Source organism: Mustela nivalis, assembly GCF_964662115.1.
Source record: "Mustela nivalis genome assembly, chromosome: 19".
NCBI lineage: Eukaryota > Metazoa > Chordata > Mammalia > Carnivora > Mustelidae > Mustela > Mustela nivalis.
Window position 1 is genome coordinate 11,661,047 of NC_139038.1, and position 13,009 is coordinate 11,674,055.

At 43.0% G+C, this 13,009-nt stretch overlaps 1 long non-coding RNA gene across 1 annotated transcript in view; it reads right to left on the reverse strand.

The window, feature by feature from the left end:
- The window catches only part of LOC309854573, a 46,457-nt gene that overhangs the window by 29,378 nt on the left and 4,070 nt on the right, over positions 1-13,009 (reverse strand). The window lies entirely within an intron of this gene.

The following is a 13,009-nucleotide window of genomic DNA, read 5'->3' on the forward strand; positions in this document are numbered from 1 at the left end:
CTCCTCAAAAGAGCATTGTCTTGTTCACAGTGGCCTGGGGGCAGGGAGTGGATATGTTGTTTGTCCCTTACAAGGTGACCTGAAATGAATTTCTACCATTGAAGAGGGGTGTTGATTGGCAGCTTCTCCTGGCTATCTCTCTGGCTGGTCCCTTCCTGCTGATGTCCCCAGAGTACCCATCTACTAGTCCCCAACGCAGCAGCTACAAGAGTGACAGGATGGGCCACGGAGAGATGACAGTCACATGAGACATCAGGATCTGCCCATCTAGAATTCTGCTCCCAACCATTTACTCCTAGGCACAAACATCTCTCAACTGGCCCATTGCAAAGGCCCCCTGACGGGTCCATGGGAATCTACTCCAGCCCCCATTGTCCATTCATTCTTCAGGCTGCGGCCAAGCTGAGTTTTATTAACACAAATCAGATAATGGCATCCCCTTCTTGACATTCTTTAATGGCTTCTCCTTGGTCGGAGGACCAGCGGAAAATTCTCAGTGCAGCTTCTACACCCTTGCGGGGTCTGGCTGACAGCTGCCATCATCCACAGGCAGCCATACCAGCCTTCCGTTCTTTCAATGTACAGAGTTCTAGTCCCTTAGGGCCTTGGCACTTACTGTTCCCCCAGCCTGAAATGCCCTTCAGAACCTCCCCACCTCTCTTCTTCATGAGAATGTGTGCTTATCAGATTTCAGCTGAAATGCTTCTCCCCCATTCTTTCCTGGAGTAGCTCACTGTCATTGCCAGGCTCTCTAAGACACGCTGGAGTCTCCTGTCCTACACCCTCTCAGGCAGTTGTTCTTGGTTCTTCAGAGAACTTATCATGGTTGTAATTACACGAGATCTCTGTTAACTAGGTGTGTGCATTTCATGTATTCAGGAATCCATTTTGTCTGGTTCTCTACTATATCTCCAAAGGCTGAAAAGGAATTGATACATGGTAGAGCCTTACTTAAAAGTCACTGGATGAGTAAGTGAGTGAATGAATGAATGCATGTTTGTTAAGAACATCCTTCCTGTGTCTCAGTTATATGTTCTATAAAGTGGCTATCTTATTATAAATATCCTCATCTTCTTAGAGGTGTTGTGTGGAAGCCTGGAATTCCACACCACACCAGCTGGCCTCCCTCAGCCCAAGGACCAAGGCACACCTGCCAGCCTGCTCCTGGTGTCTATCCTCATCCCAAACATTTCATCCACCACAGACAAGCTGGAGACCAATGCCTGGACCAGGTATCCCATGTCTATGTGGGGATCAGTTATTAAGACTGGTTAATTCCTAAGGGCCAGTCCGAGACTGGACTCCCTTTCACCCCATCTCCTCCCCTTTCATCACTATCCTGTAATCTCCCATAGGCATGCCCAAACAAACATTATCTCAGCGGAAATTCCAGGAAGCCACGAGAAAACACTGCATGCTTGGTCAGTGGTGATCTCCTGCTCATTCAGACACTGCCCTCTCACACCCCAGGCAGAATCTGGGGCATGGGTGCCCTACCACACACAGGACAGTCCTGGTGTGCTGGCCAGTCATCAGACTCACTCTGGAAAGACCTGGCCAAGCTCAGAGTCTAGAGGACCCACTGTTCCAAAGCTGCAAAACAGGGGGCTATTTATTTCCTTTGGGCATGCCTGACCCACTGCGGCAACTATCATAGGAACGCTCTCATAAAAACTCTGAAGTTCAATGTTATCCTTATTTACGCAACTTGAAGGACAACCCTGACCACATTCACTGGGTATTGGGAATAGAAACGTCTCTCTTCTTTGCCAGCAAAGGTCTACTTGACTTTTCAACCTATGGCATTTAAACCTTTGTGTTCATTTTGCTTTAAGCAATTCTGGAGTTCTAAGTGCATCCCTGCAAGATGACACCTCTAACTGGAATGGTGGCTTTGCAAATTGATGTGAATGTACTTGGCAGTGCCTTGAGACGCTGCGTTAACAAATCTGTCCTTCCAATCATCTGAATTCAGTGTGATACCTTTTGGCTCAATGTCAACAAATGCATTTGGTTGTGAAGCAGGGAGTTTACTGAGCTTGTTTACATGTAAATTGAAAGAAACAGATGTTTGCATGAAGAATTGGGCGTGGGATTGTCCTCTGAACATAACCGTCCTCTCTTTCCAACATCGGTAAGGCTGTTGGATCATCTACGTTTCTATGCAACATTCTCTTTGATTTCATAGACTGGATTTTCCTGTGGTTATTTTTAATCATGTTGCCCATGGAAAATATATGTAATTCTCCCTTTCTTTTCATGAAATGTAACTGAGATCTAGTTTAGTGCCAAGCCCTGTGTTATATCTTTTGATAAAGAGATAGTGTTATTATCTATTTATGTTTCATTTTCTACTAGAAGAGACAAAAAAGGAAATGAATGTTGACATTGCAGTATGATTCATACACAAATCCTTCTCCACTTACAATGGGGTTACATCCCAATAAACCCATGGTAGGTTAAAAATATCGTAAGTCAAAAATGCATGTAATACACCTAATCTACCAAACATCACTCAGCCTAGCAAACCTTAAACGTGCTCAGAGCACCTCCAGTAGCCCGCAATTCGGCACAATCATCTCACTCAAAACCTATTTTAAAATATAGTATCAAATGTCTCACGTAATGCGTGGAAAATTGTAGCAGATGGGGAAAACAAGAATGGTCATATGGGTACAGAAGGGCTGTAAGTGTATTGGTTGTTTAGCCCATGATTGTGTAGCTGACTGGGAGCTGTGTCTTGTTCACAGCCCGGCATCAAGAGAGAGGCCCGTACTGCATATCATTAGCCCATAAAAAGATCTAAATTCAGGGCGCCTGAGTGGCTCAGTGGGCTAAGCCTCTGCCTTCGGCTCAGGTCATGATCTCAGGGTCCTAGGATCGAGGCCCGTATCCAGCTCTCTGCTCAGTGGGGCGCCTGCTTCCCCCTCTCTCTCTGCCTGCCTCTCTGTCTACTTGTGATCTCTCTCTCTGTCAAATAAATGAATAAAATCTTCAAAAAAAGAAATCTAAATTCAAAATTCAAAATATGGTTTCTAGCAAATATATATTGCTTTCACATCATTGTAGGGTCAAGGAAATAATAAGTTGAACTGTACATCGTAAGCTGGGGACCCATGTGTAATATGGTATAAGCAAAGTGCCACAGATACCCCAAAGAGGGAAATTTTTTTTATTTACTTAATTAATTTTTTAAATATTTTTAAAAATTTATTTGACAGAAAGAGAGTCCAGGCGTCCAAGAGGGAAGTTTTAAATCCATCTGGGAAGATTTCAGAGATGTGGTGGCATCTGAACTGGGTCTCACTTGACAACTATGGAAAGGAGAACTGGCCAAAGAAGAAAGCCAAAGGCAACAGAGAAGAGGGAAAAGGATATAAACAGGAAATTGATAGAACACAATTTCAAAGATAAGGAGAACATGATGTTATATTCAAAAGCATTGTAATTAATTCCTACCAGACTAGGGAATCTAGAAAGCTGGATAATGCCAGATGTTTCAGAGTTGCAAAGGATATAGATACTAGTTTGGCCATATTCTAGAACGATCTCTGAATATTAAGTAAAATTAGGTACTTGAATGGCTTCTAGTCATCAGTTCTACTTCTGAGGTCTAGCCCCCAGGGAAATTTTCATACAACCCCATTGTGACATTATTTGGGGTCCTGGGGGGTTAAATGTGACCCCTTGCACAGATGCTAGTGTTTAATGAACTAAAATTGAGATTAACATTACTCTCATCCCAAGACTATAAAAGGAGAGAGACAGAAACAGATTGAAAATCAGGGAAAGTCATTTCAGACAAAGGTAATGAGGCTTGGGAGAGGCAGTGTTACTTTCTGACTATCCCAAATGTTAGCTCTTCTGTTGCACTGGGTGTGCCTGGGAGGTAGTGGAAGAAGACTTGGACAGGTAGGTCAGGGTGAGAATGGAAAGGGTCTTGTAAGTCATGCTAATGGGATAGCCACTTTATAGTTGAGGGCTAGGCAATCAAATTACAGACAGGCACTTATTTGGATATCTAAGCAAATCACTCAGGAAGCAATCTGAAAGAAGAGCTAGAAGGAAGTGAGATGTCATGTGCCCAGGGCTAATCACTATAGTAATTGTAGTGATATAACTACTATAATATAATATAATATAATATAATATAATATAATATAATCATAGTATAGTAATTATAGTAATCCTCTAGTAATAGTAAGGAAATTCTCAAATTTTGGCTACATTTTGAAATGGCAGTGACCTGTGAAAAGTGACACTAAGGTGCCTAGAGCCTCACCTCTGTCATCTCCTCAGGGTCTTCTCCTATCTCTTCTCAGAGATCTCCCCCCCTCCAGTCAGACTCCATTAATCAGCATCTTTGAACCGGCGGTGCAGACAGCGTCCCAGGACTGACTGGTGAATTAGGTTTGGCTTTCCCTTCTCTGACTTTAACAGTTTCCCTCCTCCCACCTTTACTTGCTCTGGTTCACATTCTTCCTCCCCCAGGGAACACTGTTTTGGAAACACAAAATGATTTCCAAGGAAAGGTTTCTTGGGACCTAACATCAGCAAATCAATCAACGTGTTTTACCACATTAACAAAGTTCAAAAGGGGAACCATCCGAGCATGTCAATAGATGCAGAAACAGCATTTGACAAACTCCAACATCCACTGCAGACAGAAGCTGTCAACAGCTCAAGAACAGAGGGAAACTTCCACAGTTGACAAGGGCATTTAAGCGAAACCTGTGGCTATCATCGTTCTTACTGCTTTCCCCCTATCAGGGACAAGGCAGAGAAGGACTCTCACCAGTTCTAACAATGCAGACAGAAAAAGAGAGAGAGAGAAGGAAGGGAAGGAGGGAGAATGGGAGGGAGGATGGGACGGAGGAAAAGGAGAGAAAGAAGAGAAAGGGAGGAAAGGAGGAAGGAAGGAAGATGGACACTCAGATTGGAAAGAATAAAGTAACAGTGCCCTTATTACAGATTACAGATTACATGATAGTGAAGGGAATCAGAATCTGTGACCCCAAAGCACACCACCTTGGCCTATGGGTTATTTTGAGTTGAAAGGAACTGAGAACCCACAGAGAAGGGAGACTTCTTGGAGCTTCCTTTATCTGACTAAGACCAAAAACTTCTGCAAAATGGGACTTCTATATGGAGAGGCCAGAAAATTGGCATTGGGATGAGTCTGCCAAACAAGCCTTACTAAAGTAACACTTAGATGCCTTTAGTTTCCTTATGTGTTTACCTTCCTACAATTCACTGCTGCTAAAAACCAGAACTTTTTCTCCCTTTGTCTAGTCACTTCTTATTACATGCTGTTACAATGATATATAAACTTCTGAGTCCAACTGCTTCTTTGGGTTTTTACTTCTCTCCTGTGGATCCTCCTTGCATGTAAAATTAAAAATATTAATTAAAATTGTATTCTTTTTCCCCTATTAATCTTTATTTTATCAATTTAATTCACTGGCCCCAGTTTCAGAGCCTAAGAAGATAGAGGAAAGCTTTCGCTCCCCTACAATCAATGATGCAGTGAAGAGGATAAAAATCTCTAAAAACCTAATAAGCGAGATTAGTATGGTCGCAGAATACAAGATCGATATACAAAAATCATCATAATTTTATGCACCGTAAGTGAACAATGAAGATTTGAAATTATAACACCTTTTACTAAGCATGAAAAAATATTAAATGCTTAGTGAGCCTATGGCAACAGAAAAGACCCATATACTGAACAAAACACTGAGAAAGTTCAAAGAATTAAATCATGAAGAAACGACCCTGTTCATAAGTCAGAAGATTCAATATTGCCGAGCTGTCCATTGTTCCCAAACTGATCTATGCTTTCAGTGCGATCTCAATTGGAAACTCCGTGAGCCATTGTAGATATCGACAAACCAATGCTAAAATTCATATGGAAAAGCAAAGCACCTAGAATGGCAAAATAATTCTGAAAAAGAACCAGAAAGCATTCCTTGATTTCAAGCCTTCTTTTAAAGCTGCGGTAATCAAGTTCACACGGTTTTCATGTCAAAATAGGCAACCAGATCGAGGGGACCCAAGAGTCGGGTCATAGACCCACATTTATATGGAAAAGTGGTTTTCAACAAAAGTGCAAAGCAATTCAGTGGGAAAATGATAGTCTTTTCAACAGAAAATTCTGGAACAAGTGGATAATAGCTCCCCCCCTCCAAATGTCTTCCCATCCTTTTCAGCACATAGAAAAATCACTCGAAATGGATCATGCAACTCGACGTGAAACCTAAACCTGTATAAGATCCAAATGAAAACATCAAAGAAATTCACTGTGAACTAGGGTCACCCAAAGACTTCTTAGATAGGATACCAAAAGCACCACCCACAAAAGGACAAATTAATACACGGGCTTTGATCAAAATTAGAAAGTTCTGCTCTTCAAAAGGCGCTATTAAACAAAGGCACAGGGGCGCCTGGGTGGCTCAGTGGGTTAAGCCTCTGCCTTCGGCTCAGGTCATGATCTCAGAGTCCTGGGATCGAGTCCTGCATCGGGCTCTCTGCTCGGCGGGGAGCCTGCTTCCTCCTCTCTCTCTGCCTGCCTCTCTGCCTGCTTGTGCTCTCTGTCTGTCAAATAAATAAATAAAACCTTTAAAAAAATAAAAAATAAAGAAAAGGCACAGCCCGGGAGGAAGTATTGGCCAAACAGAGACGCGGTAGAGGGCCGGCATCCATCTCCACCTACAATTCAGACAACCCACAAGAAATGGGCAAACGCCCTGAACAGACACGTCCATCAAAGGGCGTGTCAGGCGGGCGCATGCGCGTGGGAAACCGTGCTCGACGTACCGGCCACGCGGGAGTGAGGCCGCCGCACACCGAGGGGCGCGGCTACAGCCCCAAAGGCCGGCGACAGCGGTGCTGGCCGGGATCAGGGAGAGCGGGGCTCTCCGGCCTCGCTGGCGGAGGGTAAAGGGCGCTGGGTAGTTCCGTAAAGATTCAACTGCGCCAAGCACGACGGCGCAGGAGGGCGAGACCTTAATGTCGTCGGTCCCGAGAGTTCCGCTAGTTATCGAGCAACCCCGCGCCCCGACAGGCCCACCCGGCGCGGACAGAACCAGAGCCGCGGGTCCGGGGCAGCAAAGCGACCCGCGCCGGGAGGCGGGACCGGCCACGTGCGGGAGGACGGGCCGCGGGGCAGGGGCGGCTCCCGGCCGGCGGCGGGGCGGGGCCCAGAGTCCGACCGCGTAGACGCGGCTCCGCGGGGGCGTCGCGGCGGGGCGGGGCGGGGCCCAGAGTCCGACCGCATAGACGCGGCTCCGCGGGGGCGTCGCGGCGGGGCGGGCCCTCGGGGGACAGCGCGGTCTCGGCGCCGGGGGTCCCGGGAGGACGGGGTCTGAGGGCAGCGGGGCGCGGGGACACTCACCGTCCTCCTCCGGGGAGCGCGCGGGAGCGGCGGGTGTGCGGACTCCGGACGAGCCGCCGGGGACGGAGCCGCGGTCCCAGGCCGGGGAGCTCGGAGCCTGCGGGGACCCGGAGCCGGGAGGGACCGACGGCTTTTCTCCGGGGCCTGAGGAGCGGCCGAGCTCTCGGGTTCCACTGGGAGAACCTGGGCGGCCGCCATCTTTATCCTCCTCCCCAGCTCTACGGAAAGCGCTCAGGGAACAAAAGCTCCAGCGCGAACCGGAGCAGACGACTTAGCCCCGCCCCTGGCAAGGCTGGTGCAATCCCGCCTCCCACAAAGACACTTGAGAATCGGCAACGGCCTCTCCCCCAGAGGCTCAGCAAGAACATCCGGCCAAGGGCAAGCTCAGGAGTCAGTGAGAACTGCGAAGTCCAGAGATAGGGAAATGCAACACACAGAATTCATGGCTCTCTTCCCTGATCCTTTAGTCTTTCAAAGTTAAATTTTTTTAATTTTATTTTTTTCTTACTCTATTTTTTAAAATTTTTTCATCTTTCCTATCTTACCTTTTTAAACTATTTTATCTTATCAATACCTTTTTAAAAAATCGTTTAAAATGTCATTGTTATAGTCATATTCTATCCCTTATTATGTTCTATCTTATTTTTTGTATACATACAGGTTTTACTTTCTTTAAAATTTTGGGATACAGTTTCTTATAACAGATCAAAATGTACCCTAAATCTAGCTCATAGCTTTGTTCTAGTCTCCAGCCTGATTTTCTCTTTTTTCTTTTTCAACCAACTTATCACATCCTTTTTTAGAATCTTTTTAAAATTTTCATCTTTACAGTCATATTCCATCCCTTCATCTTGTTTACCCTTATTTTTGTATATATATAAGTTTTTCTTTCTTTAAAATTTTGGAAGGCAGCTTCTTCTAGCAGACCAAAATACACCCAAAATCAAGTGTGTGGCTCTGTTTTATCACCAGTCATATATATATATCTGTGTATGTGTGTGTATCTATATATGTATATATGTGTATATATTTATATTAATATATCAGGATTTATATATTATATACATAGTGTATATAATATCTATAATATTTATATATGTATATATGTGTAAAAACATATATCACATACATATATATTAAATATATATTTATATGTAAATATATTATAAATATTTTATATATGTATATATGTATATAAACATATATTATATACATATATATCTTAAATATTTATATATTTAAAAAATATATATTTTTCCTTCTTTCTTCTCCCCCTGGTGTTTTGGGTCTCTTCTGATTTGGTTAGACACAGGGTATATTTTTCTGGGGTCATGGCTACCCTTTAAATATTTTCTTCTCTCATTCATCTACTCTTACCTGGATTTAATGACAAGGCAGAAAAACTTGCCAAAGAAAAAAGAACAAGAGGCAGTACTGATGGCTAGGGACCTAATCAATATGGACATTAGTAAGATGTCAGATCTAGAGTTCAGAATGACGATTATCAAGGTGCTAGGTGGGCTTGAAAAAATCATGGAAGATACTAGAGAATCCCTTTCTGGAGAAATAAAAGAACTAAAATATAACCAAGTTGAAATAAAAAAAAGCTATTTATGAGGTGCAAGAAAAAATGGAGGCTCTTACTGCTAGGATAAATGAGGCAGAAGAGAGAATTATTGATATATAAGACCAAATGAGGGAGAATAAAAAAGCTGGAAAAAAGAGAGACAAATAACTACTGGGCCATGAGAATTTGAGAGATAAGTGATATCATAAGACAAAACAGTATTAGGATAACTGGGATCCCAGAAGACAAAGAAAGAGAGAGAGGGGCAGAAGGTATATTGGAGCAAATTATAGGAGAGAATTTCCCTAATTTGGCAAAGGGAACAAGCAACAAAATACAAGAGGCACAGAGGAAGCCCCTCAAAATCAACAAAAATAGGTCCACACCCCATCATCTAATAGTAAAGTTGATAAGCCTCAGTGACAAAGAGAAAGTCTTGAAAGCAGCTCAAGATAAGAGGTCTGTAATGTACAACAGTAGAAATATTAGACTGGCTGCAGACTTATTCACAGAAAGCTGGCAGATCAGAAAGGACTGGCATTATATATTCAGAGCACTAAATGAAAAAAATATGCAGCCAAGAAAACTATATCCAGTTAAGCTCTCCTTGAAAATAGGTGAGAGGAAAAGCTTCCAGAACAAACAAAAATTTAAAGAATTTGCAAACACCAAACCAAGCCCTACAGGAAATATTGAAAAGGGTCCTCTAAGCAAAGAGAGAGCCTAAAAGGATATACAGTAACAGTCCCCTTAAAGGCATTACAAGGCACTAAATTCATCTCTTTCAATAATTACCCTGAAAGTAAATGTGCTAAATGCCCCAATCAAAAGACACAGGGTATAAGAATGGATAAAAAAACAAAAACCATCAATATGTTGACTACAAGAAACTCATTTTGGATCCAAGGACACCTCCAGATTTAAAGTGAAGGGGTTGAAGACAATTTACCATGCCAATGGATACAAAAAGAAAGCTGGGGTGGCAATCCTTATATCAGATAAATTAGATTTAAGACACAGACTATATAATAAGAGATGAGGAAGGACACTATATCATACTCAAAGGGTTTGTCCAACAAGAAGATCTAACAGTTTTAAATATCTATGCCCCTAACATGGGAGCAGCCAACTATGTAAACCAATTAATAACAAAATCAAAGAAACACATCAACAGTAATATAATAATGGTAGGGGACTTTAACACCCCTTTGCTGAAATGGACAGATCATCCAAGCAAAAGATCAACAAGGAAGTAAAGGCTTGACTTCATCAAGCACATATAATAAAAAACAAAACAAAACAAAACAAAAAAACAAAAAACAAAACAAAACTCTTGGGGGAGATGGGTCCACACATTTTCTTCCTGGAGGTGATGGCTTCCTAGGCATATTCATATGCCAAAACGTAACGCTGTGTACTTCCAGCGTCAGCAGATGATTATGTCAATTGTACCTTAACAAAGACGATCAAAATAAACTTTTTACGTTTTAAAAAATGGAAAAGTAGTGGCCAAAGAGTACAGGGAAAGACCAGCAGATGGTGGCAAATAGTATCTCAGGAAGGAGAAAGTGGGCAGGAGCTGGAATGCTAATAAGAGACTGTATCGGAGGAGGAAAGATAGTGTGTTCTCGTGTAAAATGAAGCCAGTAAGAACAAATGTGTCCCAGGGCTGTTGCAAGGATGAACTTGAACTCTCTGTAAAGTGCAATGATTGTTAATACACAATCTGTAAATGTATCATTCGCATTAATGAGACATGTCAAGCCACAGCAGTTGGGATGATAGAATAAGGTTCCACGGAGAAGAGGGCAGAAATCATGGTGGGCTTCCTGAAGGAGGGGTCATTTGATCAAAGGCACAAAGGGTACAATGCACCATTATTTAAATTGTTATGTCTCTGTGACCTGTTTGCACACGCATGGGAATTCTCTGCAGACTATCAGTGTGTACACTTTTTATATCTTTTCTCATTAGCTCAGCCGCAGCCAGCAGCCTGAGGCTCAACAGTTTTAAGCCCTCCATAAATGGGAGTCACAAAATCATAGAATTTTAGATTTGCAAGGGACCTCAGAGATCAGCTAGTTTAAATTCCTCATTTTATAAGCAATTGCATTGTATTTTAAAGCAACCACGCAGAAGCGAAAGACCGTGAAGTAGAAGGCAGGTGTTTTGACCTCTTGGTGGCCTCTGGCTCACCTCTTAAACTTTGTGGACTTCAGGCGTTTTGTATGTAAAACAAGTCCAGACTTACTGCCTGAAGACAGTTGGCCAACCCTGCTATTTCCCTTCCCTCACCAAGGCAACAAGATGAATTCTTCTATTTTCCTCCATTTAAAGTATAAAGAACATTTTAAAGTTTAAAGAACATTTAAAGTTTGGGACAGAGATTACTTATCAATAGTCTCTCTCTCTCTCTCTCTCACACACACACTCTCACACACACACACACACACACACACACAAAATCTACAAAAGAAGACACACAAAGCCAGATCCTGTTCGTGACTTTGTGGTGACCTTGAGTAAGCCAAAGCACGCTCAACCATCTCTCTTCTGAACTACACATCCTCACAAAGAGATTCCGATACATCAAAGCTTGACTTTCTTGTCCTCAGGACCACAGAGAAAGAGGACCACAAGCCCAGTTGTGGATCCCAGATGCATTTGGAGTATCTCTGATCATGGACTAAATATTACCGTTAATTCGCACTATTCAAAGCAGTTACCGGCTATAAAGCTTCAGTGAATGCTGAACTCATGAATCCTGAATCACTGCTCCTAGGGTAGAGAGAGGGTGGGGTTCCTATGAGCCTCTGGATACATGTGTGTGGCAGCCTCATGTTGTGGTTTCAGTCTCACTCCCTGGTGGCCAGTATGTTGAGCATGTTTTCCCACGCGCATGCGCCCACCTGACATGTTCTTTGATGAAGTGTCTGTTCAGGACGTTTGCCCATTTCTTGTTGGCCCACGGATCAATGCATGACTCCATTTTACGTGTGCTTCTGTTTAAAGACACCTTAGTTAATATATATGGTTGATTCACTATCCCCAAAAAGTGCTATCACTCATGCCTTTAGCAAGCATGTTTAACACAACACCACCTTCTTACTTCTAGACAGTACCTCAGCACTGTGTTTGGGGACCATTTTAAATGACAGAATTATCACTGACAACAACAACAACAAAAAAGCACAAAACTGTAAAAGAAAAAAAAAAGGCATTGATTAGATCATGAAAAGGATACTCATTTATGGTATAAGAACAGAAACAAGAAAACAGAGCACCCCCTTGTTACCCCTCGGCTGGGCACGTGTATATTGGGATGAACCACATTTTTTGCCGCTCTGCACATATCTGCAACGACTGTGAAAAAGCTCTGCATATTGTACTTTGAAAATTTACAAATAAATTTTAGGAAGTGAGTGGGTGAATCTGCAAATACAGGATCTGTGATTTATGAGGACCAATGGTAACTCTTGGACTTGAAAGCATCCTCTGCTTCTAAGCTCTCCCTTTATACTGGCCGCAAGGAGCCTGAGGACTGTATTCTCCAGGGTCCCTTGTTCACTGGATTATTTTCTAGATTCTGCCAATGACAGACTTGGAAGGTGGGAGAGAAGCAGGAACAGTATAGTCCTCGGATATTCGTGGGCAGGGTGTGGGTTTCAGCAGAAGGCTGTGTGACGTCTTATGATGTTTTCCATTCTCCTGTGATTCCATGTCCTTGGGAATTGCCTGCTTTGAGTGGCGGTTTCTTACAATTCCTCCAACTGCCTGATTTCCTGATGATTGGCACCACCGATGTTTCCCGCTGCTGTTTGTACTCCCACCCCTCGCCACTTTGCTGAGACTTCTGTGGAGCACCTGTGATGTTATGATATATAACAGGATATATATTGAATCTTGGTCCCTGACACAGAGTACCTGAAACCTTCATCAATTCCCGAGTGATAAGAACACTAGAAGCATCTTCTGTTTCTGATGACAGAGTCTGGGTGAGCTCTGCAATGGGGGACGGGTCACCAGAAAGACCAAGTCGTGATTAGAAG